The sequence below is a fragment of the Lepidochelys kempii genome, chromosome 3 (assembly GCF_965140265.1).
Source record: "Lepidochelys kempii isolate rLepKem1 chromosome 3, rLepKem1.hap2, whole genome shotgun sequence".
Taxonomy (NCBI): domain Eukaryota; kingdom Metazoa; phylum Chordata; order Testudines; family Cheloniidae; genus Lepidochelys; species Lepidochelys kempii.
This window is the reverse complement of record NC_133258.1, coordinates 192,222,319-192,236,907: the sequence shown is the minus strand read 5'-3', so window position 1 is coordinate 192,236,907 and position 14,589 is coordinate 192,222,319.

Here is a 14,589-nt window from a genome sequence, read left to right as displayed (position 1 = left end):
CAGCTGCCATCTTCCCCAAGAGCAGAGGAGTCCCTTTGTCCCCTCTGGCGGGGAAGGAGTTCCCGGCCGAGCCAGGAGGTGGAAGCGCCCAGCCTTCTGGTGGAGGAAACCCGCTCCCAGCGCAGGCACTGAGGTGGGAGAGGCACCAGCCAGGCCGAAATGGAGCTGTCCCAGGATGCGGCTGGGCAGGCAAGACCCAAACCAGGAGGGGAGCCGGGGAGGGTTGCCCTGGGGCTTGTTGTGTGGGAATCACGGGCCCCAGCATCCCAGCCCTGATTCCCAGGAGGAGGCATCGCCCTGCCCAGTCACTGAGGACCTTCCAGCCTCCCGAAGGCAGGAGGTGGAGGAACCCTGTCCCAGCACCAGCAGCTCGGCCCGCTCCCCATGGGACAGCAGCAGCGCCGGGGCCTGAGGCAGCAGCCAGGCCGAGGTGCGCCGCTGCTTTGTTCCAGGTGAGGAACCAGGCTGGGCTCAGGGAGGGTGAGGAGGGGGCTGTGAACACCCTGGGCCCAGGCACTCGACCAGTGCTGTGGGGATGGGTCCCCAGCCCAGGTGTCTGGCTTGAGCCACATGAACCCCAGTGATACTAGATGCTGCCACTTTGGTCCTTGATGCTCCAGGTGGGGACAGGTGAGTCCAGGACACTGTGGGGGAGGGAGGGTCTCTTTGCTATGGGCTCCTGAAGGAGTTGGGGGCTGAAGGCATCACTGAGAGGGGGAAGTGTGGGTCCTGAAGTGCCCTGGGTCCCGCAAGGAAAGTGGTGGATTCTCCATCTCTTGATGTCTTTAATGAAGACTAGATGCCTTTCTGGAATCTGTTTGCCCCGACAGGAGCTATTGTGGTCTACAGGAGGCCTGTGATATGCAGGGGGTCAGATGAGATGCTCTAATGGCCTCTTCTGGCCATACAGTCTCCTAATTTCTGAAAAACTGAGTGTAGCATTGGGAGCAGCCTCTGATGTTTTACTGTCTAGCCGGCTTCCTTCCCAGAATGAACCCTCATTGAGTGGGGTGATCCACAGGGTACTAGTAGCTGAAACCTCCAAAGTGTCTGGACAGCGGCAGGACATCAGCTCTGCAGGGGAGGGGTGGGTGTGGCAGAGAGATCACAAAGGCCTTTTGCAGGAGCTCAGCCTATTGGTCAAAGGTGATGGAGAGGTGGTGACCTCACAGAGAGATGCTAACATCAGCCAGGCAGGACGGGGTGCAGGTCCAGGGAACGTCAGAGATCCCTGTGGCTTTGCTTCAGCAAGTCTCCTTCTCGAGGTCTCTTTTGAGGACTGAGAGAGTATTAGGATTCACGTACGTGAGCACGAGCAGGAACCTCTTTGAAGTTTTCTCCTTTCCTTTTACTGATTTTACTAGAAAACATACGTCCCTGTTGAGAAGGTAAGAGCCTCTGAGAGGTTTGGAACCTGTTCCATCTGATCCATCTGGTGCCAGCTGAAATCTAGGCATGGAAAACACTAGTTTAAGATGGCAGAATATTCAGCCAAACACCTAGGATTTTGTCCCTTAGAATCACTGGGTACATTAGGGTTTGCCCTTTTGTGGTTTTACCTTTCCCTCCATCCCTCTCTCCTTTCTCTTCATCTCTTACTTCTTTTGTCCTTTCCCCTGTTCCTTTCCCACCACCAGGAGAGGGGTGTCCCTGTGTGTGTCCTGGGGGGGGGTGCTCTGCAGCTCCCATTGTGGGACATCCACCCAAAAATGTGGGACTGAAATAGTGCTTGGACAGTGATCCCCACCGGTGACCGGGGCCATCCTTTGGGCTCTCTGGTAAGAACCTGCAACCTCCCACCCCTCTACTCTGATTGGCTGAGCAGGGGCTTACTGACAGGGAGTTGACTCAGGTCCTTGTTGGTCTCTTTTAAGACCAAGTAAATAAGTCATAACCAGTCGTATGGTTGACAAATTTTGCTGCTTCTCTGCTTTAATTGTCTCTGAGCAGCGTGGCTGTTCAGTGATGAGACAGAACACAGCTTTATGCAAGCAAACAGGCTGGTCAGCGGAGATGGGCTGTTCTGCCCCCCCGCCTTCCACCTTCTCCTTTTATTATATTTCTCCCCCTAAGCATTACACACTGCTACACAAAGGAATGTATGACGTTGATTCATATGCTTAGTTACCATCCTCTATCTACTACAATCCTGGTTCTCAGGCCTTGAGCCCACGCTAAAAAAGCCTCCCACAGTTGCTGTCCAAACAATCAAGTTCTCAGGGTTCATATCTAGCCCTTGTCCTTGGATAGAGCAATGTGTGCATTGCTTCTAGGAAACAGTCAGGGTGTGCCCCGCCTGCTTCCAGCGGAGTTTTGTCTTGTGGTGCTTGTGTGGGGTTTGGTTTTGCTGTGGGTGGTGGTGTTTTGGTGTGGTTTGTGTTTCCCAGATTAACAGGATTTAGGTGGGAAGGCTATGACAGATTCAGAGGTGGCAGTGGGAGTGACCCATGTAGCAGATGACACAATGAAGATGACTGGATGTGGAAGCTGTGGTATGTACATGATCCTGGAGGGGGCACCTGGTAAGAGTTTTGTCTGCATGAAATGCCGTCTGATAGAGCTGATGGAGGAAAAGATCAGAGGTTTGGAGATGCAGGTGGAAAGTCTGGTAGAGTTTAGGAAGGGGTTTGAGCAGATTATGGAGCAAAGACATGAGGTATCTGAAGGGAAAAGCTCAGACTTGCAGATGGAAGCAGGACTAGGGAATTTTGAGGGGAGACTGGGTGAGGAAAGTGGTCAGTGGAAGCATGTGACTAAAAGAACTAGGCAGAGGAAAAGACGGGCTAGTGAAGGAGAAATAGAGCTTCAGAATAGGTTTGCAGAGTTGGAAAATGAAGAAGGGGCTCAGCAGGTAGTCACTGAAGGTGACAGGGCAAGGAAGAAGAGAAGAGCGGTTAGTCCTATAGGAAAAGGGGAAGAGTTAATGGAGATTACACCAAATATGAGCCCCAGGAGGATACAGGATGGGTTAAAAAGGATTACAAGGGAGAATGGGAATGGAAAAAACTTGCAGCCAGAGGGAACAGGGGATAGACTGGAGAATAGCACCGTCACTAGGAAAAGGCAGGTCTATGTGATTGGGGACTCTTTATTGAGAAGAATAGATAGGCCTGTAACCAGAGCTGATCCAGAAAATAGGAGGGTGTGCTGTCTTCCAGGTGCTAAGATACGGGATGTAGACCTGAGGTTAAAAAGGATTCTAAAGGGAGCGGGAAAGAATCCCCTAATTATCCTTCATGTGGGAACAAATGATACGGCTAGATTCTCACTGGAAAGTATTAAGGGAGACTATGTTAGGCTGGGGAGGACGCTTAAGGAAATTGAGGCTCAGGTGATCTTTAGTGGGATTTTGCCTGTTCCTAGAGAAGGGCAACAAAGGTGTGACAAGATTATGACTATCAATAGATGGCTTAGGCAGTGGTGCTATAAGGAGGGCTTTGGGATGTATGGCCATTGGGAGGCATTCATGGATAGAGGACAGTTCTCTCGGGATGGACTTCATCTGAGTAGGGAAGGAAATAGACTTCTAGGATGGAGGCTGGCACAACTGATTAAGAGAGCTTTAAACTAGGAATTTGGGGGAGATGGTTGGGAGATGTCCAGGTAATCTCCACGCCAGAATTTAGCATAGAGTGGAAAGAAAATGAAGTAAGAGTGGATACAGCTGTAGGTAGGAGGAAGGGCAGTGTAGATACAAGTCTAATAGGTTATACTGGTAGTAAAATAACCGTGCCTAATAGGGTACAGAATGTGAGTGAGGCCAAACAGCAAAAATTAAGATGTTTGTACACTAATGCAAGGAGCCTAGGTAACAAAATGGAGGAACTAGAGTTACTGGTGCAGGAAGTGAAACCAGATATTCTAGGTATAACAGAGACCTGGTGGAATAGTAGTCATGACTGGGCTACAGGTATTGAAGGGTATGTGCTGTTTAGGAAAGACCGAAATAAAGGTAAAGGTGGTGGAGTAGCACTGTATATCAATGATGAGATAGAATGTAAAGAAATAAGAAGCGATGAAATGGATATGACTGAGTCTGTCTGGGCAATAATTAAATTGGGGAAGAAAACTATTAGAGCCTCCCCTGGGATAGTGCTTGGGGTGTGCTATAGACCGCCGGGATCTAATTTGGATATGGATAGAGCCCTTTTTAATGTTTTTAATAAAGTAAATACTAATGGAAACTGTGTGATCATGGGAGACTTTAACTTCCCAGATATAGACTGGAGGATGAGTGCTAGTAATAATAATAGGGCTCAGATTTTCCTAGATGCGATAGCTGATGGATTCCTTCAACAAGTAGTTGCTGAACCGACTAGAGGGGATGCCATTTTAGATCTGGTCTTGGCGAGTAATGAGGATCTCATAGAGGAAATGGTTGTAGGGGATAATCTTGGCTCAAGTGATCATGAGCTAATTCAGTTCAAACTGAATGGAAGGATTAACAAAAATAAATCTGCAACTAGGGTTTTTGATTTCAAAAGGGCTGACTTTCAAAAATTAAGGAAATTAGTTAGGGAAGTGGATTGGACTGAAGAATTTATGGGTTTAAAGGTAGAGGAGGCCTGGGATTATTTTAAATTAAAGCTGCAGAAGCTATCGGAAGCCTGCATCCCAAGAAAGGGGAAAAAATTCATAGGCAGGAGTTGTAGACCAAGCTGGATGAGCAAGCATCTTAGAGAGGTAATTAAGAAAAAGCAGAAAGCATATAGGGAGTGGAAGAAGGGAGGGATCAGTAAGGAAAGCTACCTTATTGAGGTCAGAATATGTAGGGATAAAGTGAGACAGGCTAAAAGTCAAGTAGAGTTGGACCTTGCAAAGGGAATTAAAACCAATAGTAAAAGGTTCTATAGTCATATAAATAGGAAAAAAACAAAGAAAGAAGAAGTGGGACCGCTAAAAACTGAGGATGGAGTGGAGGTCAAGGATAATCTAGGCATGGCCCAATATCTAAACAAATACTTTGCCTCAGTCTTTAATAAGACTAAAGAGGATCTTAGGGATAATGGTAGCATGATAAATGGGAATGAGGATATGGAGGTAGACATCACCATATCTGAGGTAGAAGCGAAACTCAAACAGCTTAATGGGGCTAAATCGGGGGGCCCAGATAATCTTCATCCAAGAATATTAAAAGAATTGGCACAAGAAATTGCAAGCCCATTAGCAAGAATTTTTAATGAATCTGTAAATTCAGGGGTTGTACCATATGATTGGAGAATTGCTAACATAGTTCCTATTTTTAAGAAAGGGAAAAAAAGTGATCCAAGTAATTATAGGCCTGTTAGTTTGACATCTGTAGTATGCAAGGTCTTGGAAAAAATTTTGAAGGAGAAGGTAGTTAAGGACATTGAAGTCAATGGTAAATGGGACAAAATACAACATGGTTTTACAAAAGGTAGATCGTGCCAAACCAACCTGATTTCCTTCTTTGAGAGAGTAACAGATTTTTTAGATAAAGGAAACGCAGTGGATCTAATTTATTTAGATTTTAGTAAGGTGTTTGATACTGTGCCACATGGGGAATTATTAGTTAAATTGGATAAGATGGGCATCAATAGGAAAATTGAAAGGTGGATAGGGAATTGGTTAAAGGGGAGACTACAACGGGTCCTACTGAAAGGTGAACTGTCAAGTTGGAGGGAGGTTACCAGTGGAGTTCCTCAAGGATCAGTTTTGGGACCAATTTTATTTAATCTTTTTATTACTGACCTGGGCACAAAAAGTGGGAGTGTGCTAATAAAGTTTGCAGATGATACAAAGCTGGGAGGTATTGCTAATTTAGAGAAGGACAGGGATACCCTACAGGAGGATCTGGATGACCTTGTAAACTGGAGTAATAGGAATAGGATGAAATTTAATAGTGAGAAGTGTAAGGTCATGCATTTAGGGATTAATAACAAGAATTTTAGTTATAAGCTAGGGACGCATCAACTAGAAGTAACGGAGGAGGAAAAGGACCTTGGAGTATTGGTTGATCATAGGTTGACTATGAGCTGCCAATGTGATATGGCTGTGAAAAAAGCTAATGTCGTCTTGGGATGCATCAGGAGAGGTATTTCCAGTAGGGATAAGGAGGTTTTAGTACCGTTATATAAGGCACTGGTGAGACCTCACCTGGAATAGTGTGTGCAGTTCTGGTCTCCCATGTTTAAGAAGGATGAATTCAAACTGGAACAGGTACAGAGAAGGGCTACTAGGATGATCCGAGGAATGGAAAACTTGTCTTATGAAAGGAGACTCAGGGAGCTTGGCTTGTTTAGCCTAACTAAAAGAAGGTTGAGGGGAGATATGATTGCTCTCTATAAATATATCAGAGGGATAAATACCAGAGAGGGAGAGGAATTATTTAAACTCAATACCAATGTGGACACAAGAACAAATGGATATAAACTGGCCACTAGGAAATTTAGATTAGAAATTAGACGAAGGTTTCTAACCATCAGAGGAGTGAAGTTTTGGAATAGCCTTCCGAGGGAAGTAGTGGGGGCAAAAGATCTATCTTGCTTTAAGATTAAACTCGATAAGTTTATGGAGGAGATGGTATGATGGGATAACATGGTTTTGGTAATTAAATATTCATGGTAAATAGGCCCAATGGCCTGTGATGGGTTTTTAGATGGGGTAAGATCTAAGTTACCCGGGAAAGAATTTTCTGTAGTATCTGGCTGATGAATCTTGCCCATATGCTCAGGGTTTAGCTGATCGCCATATTTGGGGTCGGGAAGGAATTTTCCTCCAGGGCAGATTGGAAGGCCCTGGAGGTTTTTCGCCTTCCTCTGTAGCATGGGGCACGGGTCACTTGCTGGAGGATTCTCTGCTCCTTGAGGTCTTCAAACTACAATTTGAGGACTTCAATAGCACAGATATAGGTGTGAGGTCTTTTTTAGGAGTGGTGGGTGAAATTCTGTGGCCTGCATTGTGCAGGAGGTCAGACTAGATGATCATAATGGTCCCTTCTGACCTAAATATCTATGAATCTATGAATCTATGAATAGCTAGACATTAACCCTTCAGAGCAGTTCATGATTCTCTCTAACATTCTAGTTCTCCTAAAATACTTTCTGAATAATTATTATGAACTGTGGTTGGTCATTTGAGAGCACTTTATTCAGGTCATTCAATGTATGAAATTCCAGGTCCGAAGGTTAGTTTGAAAGTCGGGTCCTATTCCCAACTGAGGTCACACAGTCAGTCTGAGGCAAAGCCAAGTCAATTCTCCTTTCTCTCTCTTTCAAGTAGGGATAACAATCCGCTCCTACCTAACTCATGGTGGGGGGAAGATGGGGATCCATTGGAACGAGTCACTCGGAGCAGTGCATAGTATGAGGTGTCCTATCACGTTTACTCAGATCAGATTATGACCTAATCGAAGAGCTGAAATATTCTATTTGATTTGTATTTTATTATTTTGAAATTGATAAGAGCAGCAGGCTCCAGGAAGGTGTGTAAAGTGCTGGGATGTCAGGAGCTGAGAGGCGCAGTTTCCCCCACCCCCCTGCACTAGGGCAGTGTTCTGCACCCCCTGCTGCTGGCTGAGTTACTCCGTCCCTTGGCAATAAGACAGATTCTTGTTTTCACAGCAAGTCGATCGCCCAGTGTCATCACCCTGCCTGGTGTCTCGGCAGGGTAATTCCTCAGGTCACCACCCTTTCCAGCCTGCCTTGAGCTTGGAGAATGAGGAGGAGGGCAAGCGAAAGCTGGACACCCTGAACATCTGCCATCCATCTCTCCATCACCCAGAGCAAGTGAGTGGCATTAGGGTTCCTCTGTGGCATCCCCTGTCTGTCTGGGGAGAGGCAGAAAGAGGGGAGAGAATCTCTCCCAAAGGAGGTCGTGTTTGCGAACCGACCCCAGGAGTCTTTCGCTCTCAGTCCACGGAGGGGCTTCTCCCGAGCTGTTTCCAGTGTGTTTGGAAAGATCCCAGCAATGGGGCTCCCAGCCCTTCCCTTGTGGGAGACTGTTCCCCAGGCGGAGAGTCTCTGAGCTGGGCCAGACCCTGTGACCTTCTGAGCATGGGAAACGGTTTCCCAGGAGAAGTCTGGACTCCTGGATTCTGTTCCTTCTGTAGCCCGGACAGGGAGTGTGGCCTGGGACGGCAGGAGGGAGCTGCTCATCCAAAGTGACAGGTGGCCTGAGTCCTGCAGCTGGTGTGGGTGGGGCAGGGAGGTCCCTGGCTCACTGGCTCTGTCTCCCCTAACCCCACTCCTGGTGGGTGCAGGACGAGGCCCAGCAGCTCATGTTCCTGCATGCCATTCACCCTGCGTGTCTCGCGGCACAGCAGAGAGAGCAGGACACATTGGAGCCGCACTTGGATTGGAGCCGCTAGGTGGCTGTTGTAGAGATTATTGTGGTGAGTGAGACACAGCGCCCAGCTGCTGGAGGGAGGAAAGAGATATGGGAGGGGCAGGGGTCTCCCCGGGCTAATGGATGGGGGATGGCTGGTACTGGAGGGGCAGATGAGGGCAGGGATTGCTGGGGCTGAAGATTGGGGAGAAGAGATGGGAGAAATTCTGAGATTGGTCACTGCTGCCTAGGAATCGGAGGAGCAGGAGGCAGGTGGGGGGACCTGCGGGCTGTGTGGGGTGCTGGCTGTGTTATCTCCTCACTGAGAAGCGTCAGTCAGGCCCAAATCTCACGCTCCTTTGTCTCCTTTGGGTCTCACAGGAGCTCATTGAGGAGCTGCCTGATATCTCTCCACCCAGCGCCATCCTCGCTAACTCCCTGATTGCTGTGGGCAACCTCAGGTACCGAGACCCTCCCCCCGGTTCCCTGAATCCCGGTGCTGTTGAGGCCCCCGGCTGGGAGTCACTGCCCCTCCCACTCCCCGCTCACCTCCCAAGGGTGACTCCTGTGGCAGAGGTGCTGGGAAGGTTCACACTCTCCTGGCTGGGCCGTTCTTTTCCCTCCAGTTACTTTGCAGTGGCTTTGGGGAGAGGCTCACTCCCAGGATCAGATAGAGGAGGGGGCAGCAGGGTCCAGGGAACAGGCTCTATTCCTACCCTGCCACTGTCTGTCTGGGAAACCTTGGCCTTGTCATTCCCTGGCTCGGTGCCTCAGTTTCCATTCTCGCCAGTCTGGGCCTATTTCCCTGCAGCTTCACGTCCGGGTTGGTACCAGTGCCGCCTCCGCACTGCACGGTCTAATACCAGCTCCTCTCTCCTGCCAGCACCACGACAGCTGCCCTGGAGCCAGAGCTAGAGACCCACCTCCTTCGAGCTGCCCCGCATGCCGTCTTCACCCTGGGCACGGAGAAGGACACCACCCACCTCAGGGTAGATCATGCTTAAGTCATGGATCGAAGGGCCTGCTGTCATCCTGCCATGAATCCTGGCTAATTGCCTGCAGTGGGATGTGAATGAGGGAGGCCAGGATATGTGTTTTGGGGGTCTCACCAGCGCTTCCCAGAGACCCTTCTTCCCATCCTGTGGCAGGTGTAGCCCCAGTTTCCCTAGCTCTGAGCCATGGCTCTCCCTTGCTTTGCAGGATCTGCATAGGGTCTTGCGTAGGGCCAGGGAAGGTCAAGAGAACCCTGTTGCTTCGCTTCAGCAAGTCTCCTTCTCGAGGTCTTTCTTTGAGGACTGAGAGAGTATTAGAGATGACGTACGTGAGCACCCTGAGGAGGAACCTCTTTGGAGTTTTCACCTTTCCTGTTACTGATTTTACGAGAAAACAGACATCCCTGTTGAGAAGGTAAGAGCCTCTGAGAGGTTTCGCAAAAAGAAAAGGAGTACTTGTGGCACCTTAGAGACTAACCAATTTATTTGAGCATGAGCTTTCGTGAGCTACAGCTGAAGTGAGCTGTAGCTCACGAAAGCTCATGCTCAAAAAAATTGGTTAGTCTCTAAGGTGCCACAAGTACTCCTTTTCTTTTTGCGAATACAGACTAACACGGCTGTTACTCTGAAATCTGAGAGGTTTGGAACCTGTTCAGTCTGATCCATCTGGTGCCAGCTGAAATCTAGGCATGGAAAACACTAGTTTAAGATGGCAGAATATTCAGCCAAACACCTAGGATTTTGTCCCTTAGAATCACTGGGGATATTAGGATTTGTCCTTTGGGTTTTACCTTTTCCTCCATCCCTCCCTCCTTTGTCTTCATCTCTTACTTCTTTTGTCCTTTTCCCTGTTCCCCTCGCACCACAAGGAGAGAGGTGTCTGTGTGTGTGTGTGTGGGGGGGGGGTGCTCTGCAGCTCCCATTGTGGGATGTCCACCCAAAAATGTGGGACTGAAATAGTGCTCGGACAGTGATCCCCACTGGTGACCAGGGCCATCCTTTGGGCTCTCTGGTGAGAACCCGCAGCCTCCCACCCCTCTACCCTGATTGGCTGAGCAGGGCGTTATTGACGGGGAGGAGACTCAGGTCCTTGTTGGTCCCTTTTAAGACCAAGGAAATAAGTCATAACCAGTCATATGGTTGACAAATTTTTCTACCTCTCTGCATTAATTGTCTCTGAGCAGTTCATGATTCTCCCGAACATTCCAGCTCTTCTAAAATACTTTCTGAATAATTACTATGAACTGTGGTTGGTCATTTGAGAGCACTTTATTCAGGTCATTCAATGTATGAAATTCAAGGTCCGAAGGTTAGTTTGAAAGTCGGGGCTCTTGGGTCCTGTTCCCCACTCTGCCACTGACTGGCTGTGTGACCTAAGACAAGTCAATTCTCCTTTCTCAGCCTTAGCTTCTCCCTCTTTCAAGTAGGGATAACAATCCGCTCCTACCTACCTCACGGTGGGGAGAGGATGGGGATCCTTTGGAGAGTGTCACTCAGAGCAGGGCATAATAAGAGGTGTCCTATCACGTTTCCTCAAATCAGATTATGAGATAATAGAAGAGCTGAAATATTCTATTTGTATTTTATTATTTTGAAATTGTTAAGAGCAGCAGGCTCCAGGAAGGTGTGTAAAGTGCTGGGTTGTCAGGAGCTCGGAGGCGCTGTCCCCCCCTCACGAGGGTAGTGTTTTACACCCCCTGCTGCTGGCTGAGTTCCTCCGTCTTTGGCAATAAGACAGACTCTTGTTTTCACAGCCAGTCGATCACCCAGTGTCATCACCCTGCCTGCTGGCTGGGCAGGGGAACTCCTCAGGTCAGCACCCTTTCCAGCCTGCCTTAAGCTTGGAGAATGAGGAGGAGGGCGAGCGATAGCTAGTGACCCTGAACATCCGCCCTTCATCGCTCCATCACCTAGAGGAAGTGAGTGGCATTAGCGTTCCCCTGTGGCGTCCCCCGTCTGTCTGGGGAGAGGCAGAAAGAGGGGGAGAGAATGTCTCCGAAAGGAGACCGGATTTGCAAACTGACCCAAGGAGCCCCTTGCTCTCAGTCCTGGGAGGGGCTTCTCCCAAAGGAGATTGGGTTTGCAAACCGACCCCAGGAGTCTCTCCAGAGCCATCTCCAGTGTGTTTGGAAAGGTCCCAGCAATGGGGCTCCCAGCCCTTCCCTTGTGGGAGACTGTTCCCAAGCCTGAGAGTCTCTGAACTGGGCCAGACCCTGTGAACTGCTGAGCATGGAAATCAATGGGAAACAAGGGGACCCTGTGTCACAGAGTCCCTGGGCGATGCTCTGGAACTACTCCCTATGAAGCCAGTCAGGACTGTGGGGATGTCTCCTTTCTGTGAGCAGACTGTCTTCAGGACACACAGCTCACACAGCTTCCACCTTGCTGGGTTTATCTCAGAGCATTCAGCCTCCTCTGCCCCTCCATGTGCTTCCCACCGCGAGTCCACCCAAGCGGGGTCCTGTGGAAGCCAGAGGGTCCTGCACCCCAACTTCGCAATCAGACATGACTCTCAGCCAGCCAGTAAAGCAGAAGGTTTATTAGATGAGAGGAACATGGTCTAAACCAGAGCTTGTAGGTGCAGAGAACAGGACCCCTCAGCTGGGTCCATTTTGGGGGTCAGTGAGCCAGACAACCCCGTCTGCACTTCACTCCATGTCCCCAGCCAGCCCCAAACTGAAACTCTCTCCAGCCCCTCCTCCTCTGGTCTTTGTTCCTTTCCCAGGTCAGGAGGCCACCTGATTCCTTTGTTCTCCAACCCTTCAGCTCTCACCTTGCAGGGGGGAAGGGCCAGGCCATCAGTTGCCAGGAAACAGGATGTCGGCCATTCTCTGTCTCCAGACCCCTGCACACACCTGCCCTCTAGGGCTCTGCAACGATCTTACACCCTTCTCCCACCACCTAGATACTTAAGAACTGCATAGGGGAAGCTGAGGCACCCCCTTAATATTCAGAGGAAACATTAAGAACAGTCCCGCTTCGTCAAACCCTGGGTTTGCTATGCCTAGGGACTTTGACATGGGGAATGATTTCCCAGGAGAAGTCTGGACTCCTGGATTCTGTTCCTTCTCTAGCCTGGAGCGGGAGTGTGGCTTGAGACAGCAGGAGGGAGCTGCTTGTCCAAAGTGACAGGTGGTCTTTGTGACTGACCCCAGTGCTGGAAAAGGAGAAGACTCCCCTTGAGGGTATTGCTTCACCAGGGATGACGAAGGGGAACGTTGGGAGCAGATGATGCAATGAACTCCTGGCAGTGTGTGTAGATTGCACTCCCTGCACCCCTGTGGGGGGATGAGGAGCTGCTCTGGCAGAGACAGGGATGGGGAGGGACAAAAAGGCTGGTTAGTGAGAGGCTGCCTTGAGCCCAGACTCACGCCTGCTCCCTGCTCGGTTCCATTCTGGCCAGGCTCCTGAGGATGTTGAGGAAGAAGGCTCTGCAGGTGGCCTGAGAGCCTGAGGGAAGCAGCTGCCATCTTCCGCAGGAACAGAGGAGTCCCTTTGTCCCCTCTGGTGGGGAAGGAGTTCCCAGCCGAGCCAGGAGGTGGAAGCGCCCAGCTTTCTGGCGGAGGAAACCCGCTCCCAGCATAAGCGCCGAGATGGGCGGGGCAGAGGCCAGGCCGAAATGGAGCTGTCCCAGGATGCGGTTGGGCAGGCAAGACTCAGACAAGGAGGGGAGCCGGGCTGGGTGGCTCTGGGGTTTGTTGTGTGGGAAGCACGGGCCCCAGGAGCCCAGCCCTGATTCCCAGCAGGAGGCATTGCCCTGCCCAGTCACTGAGGACGTTCCAGCCTCCCCAGGGCAGAAGGTGGAGGATCTCTGTCCCAGCACCAGCAACTCAGCCCGCTCCCAATGGGACAGCAACAGCACCTGGGAATCAGGAAGCAGCGAGGCCGAGGTGCGCCGCTGCTTTGTTCCAGGTGAGGAACCAGGCTGGGCTCAGGGAGGGTTGAGGAGGGGACTGTGAACACCCTGGGCCCAGGCACTCGACCAGTGCTGTGGGGATGGGTCCCCAGCCCAGGTGTCTGGCTTGAGTCACATGAACAACACTGATACTAGATGCTGCCACTTTGATCCTTGATGCTCCAGTTGGGGGCGGGTGAGACACCACGCAGGGAGTCCAGGACACTGTGGGCAGGGAGGGTCTCTTTGGTATGGGCTTCTGAAGGAGTTGGGGGCTGAAGGCATCACTGAGAGGGGGAAGTGTGGTTCCTGATCTTCCCTGGGTCCCACAGGTGGGAAGGGGGCACATTGCCCCACCATACCCCTGTCCTTCCCCTGCGTGGCAACAGGAGTCACCCTGTCCCGTTCTCTCCCTGGTGCAGGGACCTCCAGGGACCCAGAGGACGAGGAGTAGGTAGCCGTGGACATGGCCATGAGGAGGCTGCTCTGAAGAACATGCGAGAGCAGTTCCAAGGCTGAGAAAAGGTAGAAACCTTCCCCAGCTGTGCTGGAACTGAGATTTTCCTTCCCCTTCCCAGCACCCTGACCCCCTGCAGAGGGTCTTGTCTCTGATGATCCACCAGCTCTAACAGGGACTTTTCTCCACTATGATCGTGGACCCCCAAAATAGGGGTGTTTGTAACAGACCAGTCAGAGTCTCCTCCCCCAACATGCACTGTCCCAGTTCCTGACCCTGTTTGTGTAGGAGGTGTGGGTGATTTGGACAATGGCCGGGTCCCCACTGTCCCCCATTCAGGCCTGAGTCCCGCAGCTGGTGTGGGTGGGACAGGGAGGTCCCTGGCTCACTGGCTCTCTCTCCCCTACCCCCACTCCTGGTGGGTGCAGGTTGAGGGCCAGCAACTCATGTTCCTGCATGCCATCCACCCTGCGTGTCTCCCTGCACAGCAGAGGGGACAGGACACATTGGAGCCGCACTGCTGGAAGGCGGCTGTGGTGGAGAGGATTATGGTGAGCGAGACACAGCGCCCAGCCGCTGGAGGTAGGACAGAGACAGGGGAGGGGCAGGGGTCCTTTTCTCACTGTGCTGTGTGGCGCAGGTCCTGGGTACTAAGCGTCTGAAGAAGCTCTCAAGGACAAATTTTTTAAAATAGTCTTTATCAGTGATTTAGGAGCAAACGTACAATCCCTGCTGATAATATTGATGGGTGACAAAATACTGGCAGCGTGGTAATTACTGATGAGGAGAGGGCAGTGATACAGAGGGATCTGGCTCATTTGGCAAACTGGACCCATTCAAAGCAAGGAAATTTGACCAGAGCCAAATGCAAGGTCCTATAGCTAGCAACAGGGCATGCCGGTCACACCTCTAGAATGGGGAAGTGTGTCCAGGAAAGCAGTGACTCTGAAAGGGTTTTC